This window comes from Balaenoptera ricei, chromosome 6 (genome assembly GCF_028023285.1).
Source record: "Balaenoptera ricei isolate mBalRic1 chromosome 6, mBalRic1.hap2, whole genome shotgun sequence".
Taxonomy (NCBI): Eukaryota; Metazoa; Chordata; class Mammalia; order Artiodactyla; family Balaenopteridae; genus Balaenoptera; species Balaenoptera ricei.
This window is the reverse complement of record NC_082644.1, coordinates 117,690,931-117,702,015: the sequence shown is the minus strand read 5'-3', so window position 1 is coordinate 117,702,015 and position 11,085 is coordinate 117,690,931.

Below are 11,085 nucleotides of genomic sequence, written 5' to 3'. Positions count from 1 at the left end.
GATATCTCCTGGTATTTGCTTACAGTGGTAAAATACACAAAACATAAAATGTACCGTTTTAACCATTTTAAAGTGTACAGTTCAATGGAATTCAATACTTCTACATTGCTGTGCAACCATCTCCACTATCGGGTTCCAGAACTTTTCCATCACCCCAGTGGAAACCCTATACCCATACAGCAGTCAGTCTCCATTCTCTCCTCCTCCAACCCCTCCCCCCAGCCTCTAGCAACCACTTATTCTACTTTGTGTCTCTATGTATTTTTCTATTCTGGGTATTTCGTATAAATGGAATCATACAATATTCAGCCTTTTGTGTCTGGCTTCTTTTACTTGCCATGATGATTTTGAGGTTCATCCACGTTGAAACATGTATCAGAACGTCATTCCTTTTTATGGCTCAGTAATTTTCCATTGTATGGATGTACCATGTTTTGTTCATCCGTTCATCCATTGATGGACATCTAGATTGCTTCCATCTTTTAGCTATTGTGAGTAATACTGCTGAGAATGCGGGTGTACAAATACCTCTTTGAGACCCTGCTTTCAGTTCTTTTGGGAATATATTTTTCTTGGAATATACCCAGAAGTGGAATTGCTGATCATACAGTAATTCTATTTTTAATTTTTTAAGGAACCACCATTTTACATTTTTACCAGCAGTGCACAGGAGTCCAATTTCTCCACATCCCCACTAACACTTGTTATTTTCTGTTTTATTTTGTTTTGTTTTCAGTAACAGCCATCCTAATAGTTGTGAAGTGGTATCTCCAGTTTTGATTTTCATTTCTCTGATGGACGCCTCTCATTTCTTTTTCTGGCTGTGGCTAGAACTTCTAATACCACATTGAACAGATGTGGTTAAAGCAGACAACCTTGCCTTGTTCGTTCACTGTGGTTTTGCCCCCAGAATTTTTTCAGGACCTGGGTGATTCTGATGGGCAGCCTGTGGTATAAACTCCTAGCTTGCTTTGGTCAGTGTTTTCCCACCTTATCTCTGATTCTCATGACAGTCTTTGGAGTCCCTGTTTGTGTACCCACTTTATACTGAGAGAGAAAACAGACGCCCAGAGGTCGGGCAGGCAGGGTAACAGGGCTCAGCTGGCACCTGTTCTGATTGGTGGAACAAAGATGAACAGGTTGCTGAATATTTCAAAGGTCACCAACCCTGGCCCATGTCTGCCTGATTCCAAAGCCCTTTGCTCCCCCATCTCTAGGCACAATATGGTAGCCCAGGGGTTGACAAACTACAGCCCAGAGTTAAATTCAGCTCCAGCCTGTGAGCTAAGGGTGTTCATATTTTTAAAGGGTTGCCAGAAGAAATCAAAGATGTACATGCAAAGCCGAAAGCATTCACTGCCAGCCCTTTACAGGAAGAGTTTGCTGACCCCAGCTTTGCCCAGAGGAGAAACTCTTATGGAGGAGCCCCCCATCCTCAGGCGGGGGTGGGTGCATGAGGTTTGGGGCACAATCCACACTCTTGGGCGATGTCTCCCAGCTGTGCCTTGTCCAAGGCCCAGGCGCTGGCCGAGGGGCTGGGCCTGGGTCCCCAGTGCCAGATGTCAACACTGGAAGATCAACCCTCCCTCATCCCAGGAGGTGAAAAATGTGACACCTTTAATGGGACATTAAAGTTTCATGGGGACAATGCATATTTAATGGGGCTTAACAAAGCATTCTTAAAGACGGCCCAGACGGCCCCCCAGGGGCGGGGCCCTGCCCACGCAGCCAGCCCAAGTGCTCCCTCATCTGTCTGCGGGGGACAACTTGGCATTCCAAGCTCCTGCTGGAGCCAAGTGCAGGCCCTTTCATTATTAATATTAATATTAATAATATTAATATTATGAGGATGTCTGAGGGGCTGCGTGGGCAGGGACGCAACTCAGGCTGCCTGGTCCCTTTCCAAGCAGCCCCCAGCCTGTGGGACAGATGCGGGAGGCCTGCCCCTTGTCCCTCCACTTCTCCCTCCATCCTCTGTCCCCCCACTAGTGTCAGGGGCCACTGTTGAGGGTGGAAGTTCAGCTGGAGGCATCCTTAGGAGAGGGGCACAGGGACGGCCCCCCGGGAGCTTTGCTTGTGATGGGTCCCAATCATTGACTCTGAGATCAGTGTCTGAGAATCAGAGGTCACAGATTCTCGGATTCACGGCGTCTTGGAAGGGCTGCTACCGACTCTCTTGCATCTAAATGGCCCTGGCAGCCGTGAGTTCTGACAAAGCCACGTGAGCCACAGGACTCACTTTGCTACTCCCCACCATCCACACGACTCTGTGGCTGCAGCCGACACTCAGAGCCACCCAGATCCTGGGGGCTTCCCACGAGGAGGCCACCTGTCCTTACTGATGTCCCGCAGCGGCCACTTGACGAAGGAAGCTCCCCTCGGCCAAGCGGCAGGCGACCTGCCCAGGATGGCGACCTAGGATTCTCAAGCTGGGAGTCCCTGAGACTCGGCCCCGGGATCTTGCACCCATGATCACCCCGCGTACAGCGATGATACACGACCTGCACCTGCAGTCCGGCACCTGGACCTCTAACTGCCTCTAACTGCGGCCTCTAACTTGCCGCATGGAATGCTTCAAGGGCTCCCCCAACCCACTGTGTCGGTAGGAAGCTTCAGATCTACCCACCAAGCCTGGTTCTCACCCGGGTTTCCTGTTGAAGTGAATAACACCCCGTCATTGAAATGCCTGGGCCAGATGCCAGTCTGAGGGTCACTCATGACGCCCGCCTCTCCTTCACCTGTTTCTGACACTGTCCTTCCTAAGTCCCTGCCAGCTCTGTCCTCCGCACTCCCTCTCCTCTCCCCAGGCTGGTCCAAGTGGCCAGCACCTCTTCTGGCCCCTGTGCAGCCCCTGGCTGGTCCCCAGTCCGTCTCCTCTCACCATCAGAGTGGACTTCCAGAAGCACCAGCTGATCACATCAAGCCCCTGGTTAAAACCATCAGCGAGTTCCCGGTTCTCTCCCCAGCGGGGCTTGCAGGGGACACAGAGTCTGGTCCGTTTGCCCTGCAGCCCCCATTACACACCCTTCCCCTCTCCTCCCCTCCCCCACAGTCCCCCCCCACCCCAGCACAGGGCCCTGGCTCCCTCCTCTCCTCACCTGTAACACCTGTTAGCCTTCCCATCTCATCTGCTCCTTGTCGCTTCCTCAGGGGACCCTTCCTGACCAGGTCAGACCCCCAAGCAAGTTCCCGCCCTGCTGGGGTCTCTCTCCCTCAGGACACATCACAGAGGGCACTTGATAGCTCTCGGGGGACACCATCCCCACCAGCTGACCCTCCCAATGCCCAAGGGGTGCCAGCTCCACTGTAAGATTCCTGGCATCACCCAGGAAGCTGGCTTCAGGCCGAGATGCGAGATGGGCCACCCCCTTCCGTGCCAGTTATTCAATCTCTATTTATTAAGCACCTGCTTTGGGCCAGGCCTGGTCCCCTGGGTCCCAGAGCAGCACCGCGTAGCCCCGAGCGTCCCAAGGTCCGCCCTCGGAAGGGCCCCTTCCTCGGAGCAGACACGCCAACTCCCACCTCCTTCAGTCACCTCCACCCGCTGACATCTTGGGCCCCTGCTCAGCTGGTTATAGACACGAACAGAGCTGACGGCCAGGCTGGCAAGGAGCCCAGGTTCCCTTGGAATCTGAGGAGCTCACCCATTGTCCTAGAATCCGAGGGCTTTCCAACGTGCAGAAGTTTGGGTGTTACGCCTGCAGAGCAGCTATCCAGGCCAGGGGTTAAAGATGTCTCACAATCTCACGTTCTGTGGAGCGGCTTTGGGGGTGCTGAAGGCAGGAGGGGCTGAAGGAGGAAACTGGGAGACCAGGAGGGGGCCAGGGGCCTTCAGTACCCCGTGCCCCCCAACCCAGAACAACTCTGCTCTTAGACTGCGGGGTTCCTTAAAAGATCTCATTTAAACAGAGCGTTGCAGCTAAAATCGAATCCAGAGACCTCATTTGAAGATGGGGAAAGTGTAGCTGGGCCTGGGGGAGGGGGCACTGGGTTGGGGGCTCCTCCTGGTCCCAGCCACATCCCAGGCTAGCAGGGACCCAGCAGCAGGGATGGGAGTTAGCAGGAGAAGGTGGGAGCAGGGGGGCTTGGCAACATCTGGAGTGGGTGTCAGTCTCTGACTCTCACCCAGGAAGCAGCAGGTGTCCTGGCAGCCTCCCCAGCCCCCTCTGTGTTTCCACCCCCTCCCAGATACCCCACACCCACCCTCCAAGACGGCACAAAGCAATCAGCCGTCCTCACGTTTGGGAAGAATTACCAAATTCCTTTGCCATTTGTTATCTCTCTTTAAAAAAAAAATATGATCCCAAACATCCTGGGAGGCCCATGATTTCATGATTCTAAGATCCTCTGGTCCCCAGATTCAGTAGTTGGAAGATTCTAGGAGCTGGAGATTCCCATTCAGTGACTGGTCCCAGGGCCCCCAGCCCTGTGGACGGCAGAGCCCATCCTGGCCTCAGGCCACCTGTTCTCTCTGCCCTGGCCTGAGCCCTCCCAACCAGTCATGTGAGCTGAGAGCCAATTCCAGGGCAAGATCCCAACTGCTGGCCTCTGGGGAGAGGAGGTCACCCTCACTCTGCTCTCCCATCAGGGTCCAGAGGAAGCCTCTCCCCCGGGCCACCATGCTTGAGGGAGCTGTGTGGAGCTGTCAGAGCCCATGACCACAGCCCTCTCCTCTCCTTCTTCTCAGCCTTTGAGGGCCCCCTACTCCCGTCACAGCCTGGGTGGGCAGTGCAGGCCCCGGCCCCAGGGAGGGCTGACCAACCACACCCCACCCTGATTCTCATACCCCTTTTCTTAGAGCCTGAGGTGAGAACTGACTTTTCCTTTCCTGGCAGAGACTCGGGGTGGACACCTGGGGGTCAGAACCACCTCTCAGCCCACTTTAGTCGGGGCAGTTTAGACCCGAGTTGCTCAGGACTAGGCAGAACTCTCCACGGAACCTTCTGGAATTGGATGCACACTCAAGTCCCATTTCACCTCTCATTCACCATTATCGTCCCTGGAACCAATCTCCCTCAGGGGCCTCTGGGGTGGGGTGACCAGGGTCTGGGGCAGGATCCTTGAGTTCCTGGCCAAATCGTATCCTGCAGAGTCTGTCTCACCCCCTTTTCCAGGTGCCTTTGGGGCTGGAGCCCTGGGGTAGCCATGTCCATGGTTTACCCCATCCTGGTCCTCTGTGAGCCCTCTTAGGTTTGATGTTGATAATTTATGGAAAAGGGGGCTGACTGGCGGGTGGGGGGGCGGAGGAAGGCCAGCAGGAAATCCAGGCTAAAGATAGGCCCTTGCTTCATAAGCAGGTCCCACTGGGCGGGCCTGAGCTCGGATGATCATCAAGGCATTAACACTGGGCCCTGTGAGCTAGGTAGAGAGCTCTCATGCTCAAGGGCCCATCAGATTCAGCCCAGGCCCTGGGAGTGTCCCTGATGGTCTATGGGGAGAGTAGGGTTGGGGTGGAAGGGGGGGAATGAGGACTTTTGTGTAAAAGTAATGGGGAGGTGTGGTGGTGATGGTGGTGATGATGGTGGTGGTGGTGATGGTGGTGATAGTGGTGATGATGGTGATAGTGGTGGTAGTGATGGTGATGATGGTGGTGGTAGTGATGGTGGTGGTGGTGATGATGGTGATAGTGGTGGTGATGGTGGTGATGATGGTGGTGGTGGTGATGATGGTGATAGTGTTGGTGGTGGTTGTGATGATGGTGATAGTGGTGGTGGTGATGATGGTGATGGTGGTGATGATGGTGGTGGTGGTGATGGTGGTGATGATGGTGATAGTGGTGGTGGTGATGGTGATGATGGTGGTGGTAGTGATGGTGGTGGTGGTGATGATGGTGGTGATGATGCTGATAGTTATCTTGGTGGTGGTGCTGATGGTGGTACTGATGGTGGTGCTGATGGTAGTGATGATGGTGATAGTAGTGATAATGATGTTGGTGGTGCTAATGGTTGTGATGGTGGTGGTGGTAGCAATGATAGTAACAACAGCAGCCAAAATTTATTGAGCCCTCGCTGTGTACCAAGCCCTGTCCTAAGGAGTCGATGAGCCTTATCTAGCTGCATCTTCATGGCCACCCAAGGAGGTGTGGCTTCTTGTGTTATCATCCTATTTACAGATGATAAAATTGAGGGTCAGACTGGCAAAGTCACCTCCTCAAGATCAAGGTCAGTTGGTAAGTGGTGAGGTAGGGACAGGAAACCGTGTATGCCTGCCTACATAACACTGCATTAACCTCTCATATTTGGCCCCCGCTGCAGGGGCAGAAGGTGGCCAGAAGGTGGCAGACCTCCTGGAGGAAACTGGCATACCCCTTGTCCCCTCCCCCCACCAGTCACCCTTCCCTGGGCCACCTCACATACCCGCCTGCCCCGATAGCATCTGAGTGTGTGACTCACTAACTCCTTCGCAGACTGACTTCACAGCCCTTGTCTTCTTTGACCTCCGCAGTGGTCCTAAGAGGTACACCTGATTAGCAGATGGGGAAACTGGGGCCAGAGAGGGGATGTGACTGGACAGACGTCACGGAGCACAGTTGAGGAGGCAATTGGTCTAGAATGCAAAGTGCCTGACTCTCAGTCCAGGTTCTACCCAGCACCTCCCTGGGGCCATCAGCCTGGTCACGGGGACACCCAAATGAGGGCAGCACAAGGTAGTGATGAGGGCACTGCCTGGCTGTGCAACCATGGGTGGGTGTCTCAACCTCTCTGAGCCTGGGTCAGGACTCAGCACAGGCCCTGGAACGGGACAAAATGTTGGTCCAAAATGTAGGAGAGGGCCCACGCTGGGCACGAGTGGTAGAAGCCCAGAGCCTTGGGATCCACGCAGGAGGCCACCCCGCCGCCCACCGCCCCGGATGGAAAGTGCTCACCCTAGAGGACAGGACCCAGTACATCCCAGTGGGTTGGAGTCCAGTTAAGGACAAGCCAAAACCCCCCTCCTACGGGTCTCAGACGAGGAGCCTCGGAGGTGAAGAGCTTTCCTGAGCCTCACGTGACTGGCTGAGCTGTGGGTCCCACGGGCTGCTCGGAGGAGGAGGTCCTCACACGCACACAACCCGCCGTCACCAGGGCGGCAAGGCCTCTTGGCAGTGGGGACATCCAGGCTGGGCTGCAGCCCTCTCCGCAGCACCCAAGCTGTTGATAATGGGGGAAATTGAAAAAAACAAAACCAGATGCTTCTTTGAACATTTTTGGCATTCATAAGGCTAAGAGTTTCATCCCAAACGCAGCTAACTTCCTCTTCCCTGCTGCCGCCTGTCTTCGGCTCTACGCTTCCCCCGCCCTCCAGGTGGGCAGCAGAAGGACGGGAGGGCCGGCTTCTCTCTCTGGATCCCCCTCCCCGCCTCCCCCTGCCTCCTCCCCCTTCCCCCCACTCCATCTCCTGTATACTCAGCCCTCTATCAGGCTTCGGCCTCCCCCGGGAGCTAGATCTGGCCCTGCGCCTGGGCCTGCCCCCTCCTCCGCTCCTGGGACGCCCCGGCCTTTGCCAGGCCCTGGGGGCCTCCTGCAGAGGAAATGAGGCCCCAGCTGTGCTCCGGAGAAAGGTGACTGACGAGCTCACTCGGCAGCACAGCAGGGGAGGGGCTGGGTCTCTGGGGGGTTTCAGCTGGTCGGCTTCGAGGGAAGTTGTCCCACCTGCCAATTAGCAAAGGGGCAAAGACCTGGGCTCTGGGCCTTTCCTCGACACCCGCCCCGGGGTTAGTCAGGGAAGGAAGCCGGCGAGGGGGCTCTGCTGTGTGTGCTGAGGGCCCCTGTGGCCTCAGTTTCCCATCTGGACGCTGGGAGGAGGTTCAGGCTGGATGGCCTCTCACAGCCCTCTGACTCTGACGCTGTAGGATTCTAGAACAGCCGCCCCCTATAACCTCATCTCCATCACTAAGGGAAAATAAAAGGAAAAAAATCACACCCACCCCATCTAATCCTTTCCTGGCTTACACCACGCAGCTCAGCTCTCTTGCCGGCTCCTCTGGGGGATGATGGAAATGTGAATTTAAATAGAGTTATGTCGAAAGAACATTACCCAGCACGGTCCCAGCAGGGAGAAGCCCTGCTGAGCCGCAGAGGCAGGCCCCGGTCTGCATGTTCACGAGGAGGCCAGCACCTTCGGACGATTACAATCAGGAGGCTTGATTAGCCTTCCTCCCGCCTGGCCCCCTTCCCAGGACTCTCCTTAATAGGTAGCTGCCTTCTTTTGGGATGCTGGGGCCGGCTGCCGGGGACCAGCCGGGTGTAGATAATCTCCTGGTGGCACTGTGATGCCATCCACAACGAATGGGGACTCCAAACCAGCTCTCCGGGTGGCTCAGTGCCCCCTCCCGGCCAGGGGCGGCCGCCAGCCTGGGACGGGATTCGCATGGCTGTCAGCTCTGAGCTGAGGGCTCAGCCATGGGGCTCCGGGCAGAACAGAGCTGGTGCCAGGAGCTGGGGGCATCTGGGAGGCCCCGGCTCCCGCCGCACAGCCCTGAGCCACCCCTCCCCCTATGGCTCCCCCACTCCTCGCTCTTTCCCATCACTTGAGCACCCTGGAGGGAGGCGACAGTCTGCCTCGATAACTGCCAGGCAGAGAGCAGACACTCTGTCCTTCCCCTGCCCTGGGCCAGGGGGTTTGTAACCTATAACTCAGCAGGGGCAGCTATGACAGGTGGGCAGGGCTGGCTGCGTGGGCTTGTGTTAGAGGTGCACACCTTGGGGGGCCCAGCACCCCCAAGCTCAGGCCAAGGGGGCATGGCAGTCCCCAGGGGGAGAGGCAGGAGCTGGAGGCCCAGCGGAGTTATGCCTGAGCCAGGCTCTGGGTTGGCTACACAGGGGAGAGCAAGAGACCAGGTGAGCCCAGAGGGCAGAGATCCTCACGCCGTCAGAGCGAGGGGTCTCTGACTCCCCGCGGGGCAGGGATCAGCAGGGGGAAAGGCCTCTACCTCCCACTGTCCTTCCTGACACTGTGGGGCCTGCGGTGGCTGAACGGTGCCTGCTTTGGGGTTAAGTTCCAGAAGCTGCCCTTACCCCCCAGAAGTGGCGGTCGTGGTAGTGGTGATGACAGCTATGTGTAGGCTCCCAGCATGAATCAGATGCTTCTAGAAGGTCCACCTGGCCCAGGGCAGGCCCCAGCCCTCGCTCAGAGCTCTGGTTACTGCTGGAGTCTTCGGGGTGGGCTCTCAAGGCCCCAGGAGCAGGGGGCTCCAGTGCCATGCCTGCAGGTCCTACCCCCAGCCCCCTGAGCAGGCTCCTGGCCAGGGCCCTTCTCCCAGCCCCAGGAGGCAGCAGTGCGAGGGGACCCAGCCCCGGTAGCTGTGTCCATGTGAGTGCTGGACTCAGCCTTGCGTCTCAGGTCTGACATGGAGAGAAGTCCCCTTCCCCTTGCTGAGCTGAACTCAATCCCTCCCACCCATCAGACACACTCTTGTGTCCAGAGTCTCAGTGTTTCCTGGGAATTGCTGTTGGTTCGAATGTTCTGGGTTAGCCCGTACCATCCCCTCCAAACCCTCGACTTCTAGACGCGTGCTAATGCCTCTGAGGCCCCACCCTCCCACCTGGTGCTTTTGAATGAATTAGAAAAAGGCACCCATTTCAGCTCCCACCACCTTTCTCGGCCAGGCGCCCTTGTGCAGGGCACAGCCTGAACAACTGTTTCGGGCGACTCTGCCTCATTTCTCCTCCTGAACCCCTAAAGCAGAAAGTCCTCTTGCATTAGTTGCATGCAGCTGGATCTCCCAGGTGCACCATTCTTTTAGGCTGCAAACAAATCCACTCTGGTTCCCAGTTTTGACTCAGCTGTTGGTGCCATCTGACATAGACTGGGTGCTGGGTGCTGGGTAATTGTAATAAGGCTGAGTGCTGGTAGTTATAATAAAACAGCAGAGTCACCATGGACTGAGGGCCTGCAGGTGCCTAGCACCAGGCTCAGTGCTTGTCAGGCACATCTCCATGTGTTCTCAGCACCCTCGGGAGGCAGCTCTGGTGGTTTTAAAAAATTTCCATTCCTCTCTTAGGGCAAACCTAATTCCCCTGCCCTTGAATGTGGACTGTACATAGGTGCTCACTTCTAATGAACAAAATGTGGAGGAAATGATGGAGTGTGACTTCTAACCATGGGTCATAAAAGACACTGTGGCTTCTTTTGCTCTCTCTGATCCCCTGCTCCGGGGGAAGCCAGGGGCCATACTGTGAGGATGCTCAAGTCACCCTCTAGAGAGGGCCATGTGGCGAGGAACTGAGGCCTCCTGCCAAGCAGCCATGTGAGTGTTCCACCTTGGAAGTGGGTCCTCCAGCCCCAGTCAAGCCTTCAGATGATGCAGCCCCAGCCGGCATTTTCACTGCATCCTCCTGGGGGATGCTGAGCAAGAACCACCCAGCCAAGCTGCTCCTGAAGTACTGACCCTCATAAACTGTGTGAGATAATAAATGTTTGTTGTTTCAAGCTGCTAAGTTTCAGGGTAATTTGTAATGCCACAGTCGATAACCAATACAGTAGGTATTTTTGTTCCCTGGTTGTTCAGACTAGAAAACCGAGCTCCAAGGTACCCTGGGGAGCAGGTCTGGCTTAAGCAAAGGTGCCCTGGCTGGAGCACCCGTCTCAGAAAGAAAAGCACTTGTCAGGAAAGGTGCACAGTGGGGATGAAACTAGGGATAGCCGTAGGGCTTTGGTTGCAGACCGAGGGGTTCGGGTCTGCATGTCCCCTTTCCTCCTGTCTCCCCACCCAGTGGTGGGGAGCTGCCCCTGTGGGCTCCAGAGTGGGGAGGCTGCTTCACAAGGAGCTGCTGGGGAACCGGAAGTGGATCCAGGCAGGCCAGGGGTCTTGTTCATTCATTCATTCGTTCATTCAATGATAACCAAGCCCCTACTGTGTGCCAGGAGCAGCCACAATCCCTCCATTAAGACCCTCCCCTCCTCTCCCATCCTTTCTGGGAGAAAGCTGCCTCATTGAGAGCCTCGGCCCTCCTCAGTGGGGATACAAGTCAGGACCTGGGATGTTGGGCTGGAGGTCAGGTGCAGACTTGGGCAGGTTGGGACCAGATGGAGAGAGGCCAAGGCTGGACGCTTCCCAGTGATGCTTGGCTCAAGACAGTGGGAAAGAAGGTAAGAGATTCCAAA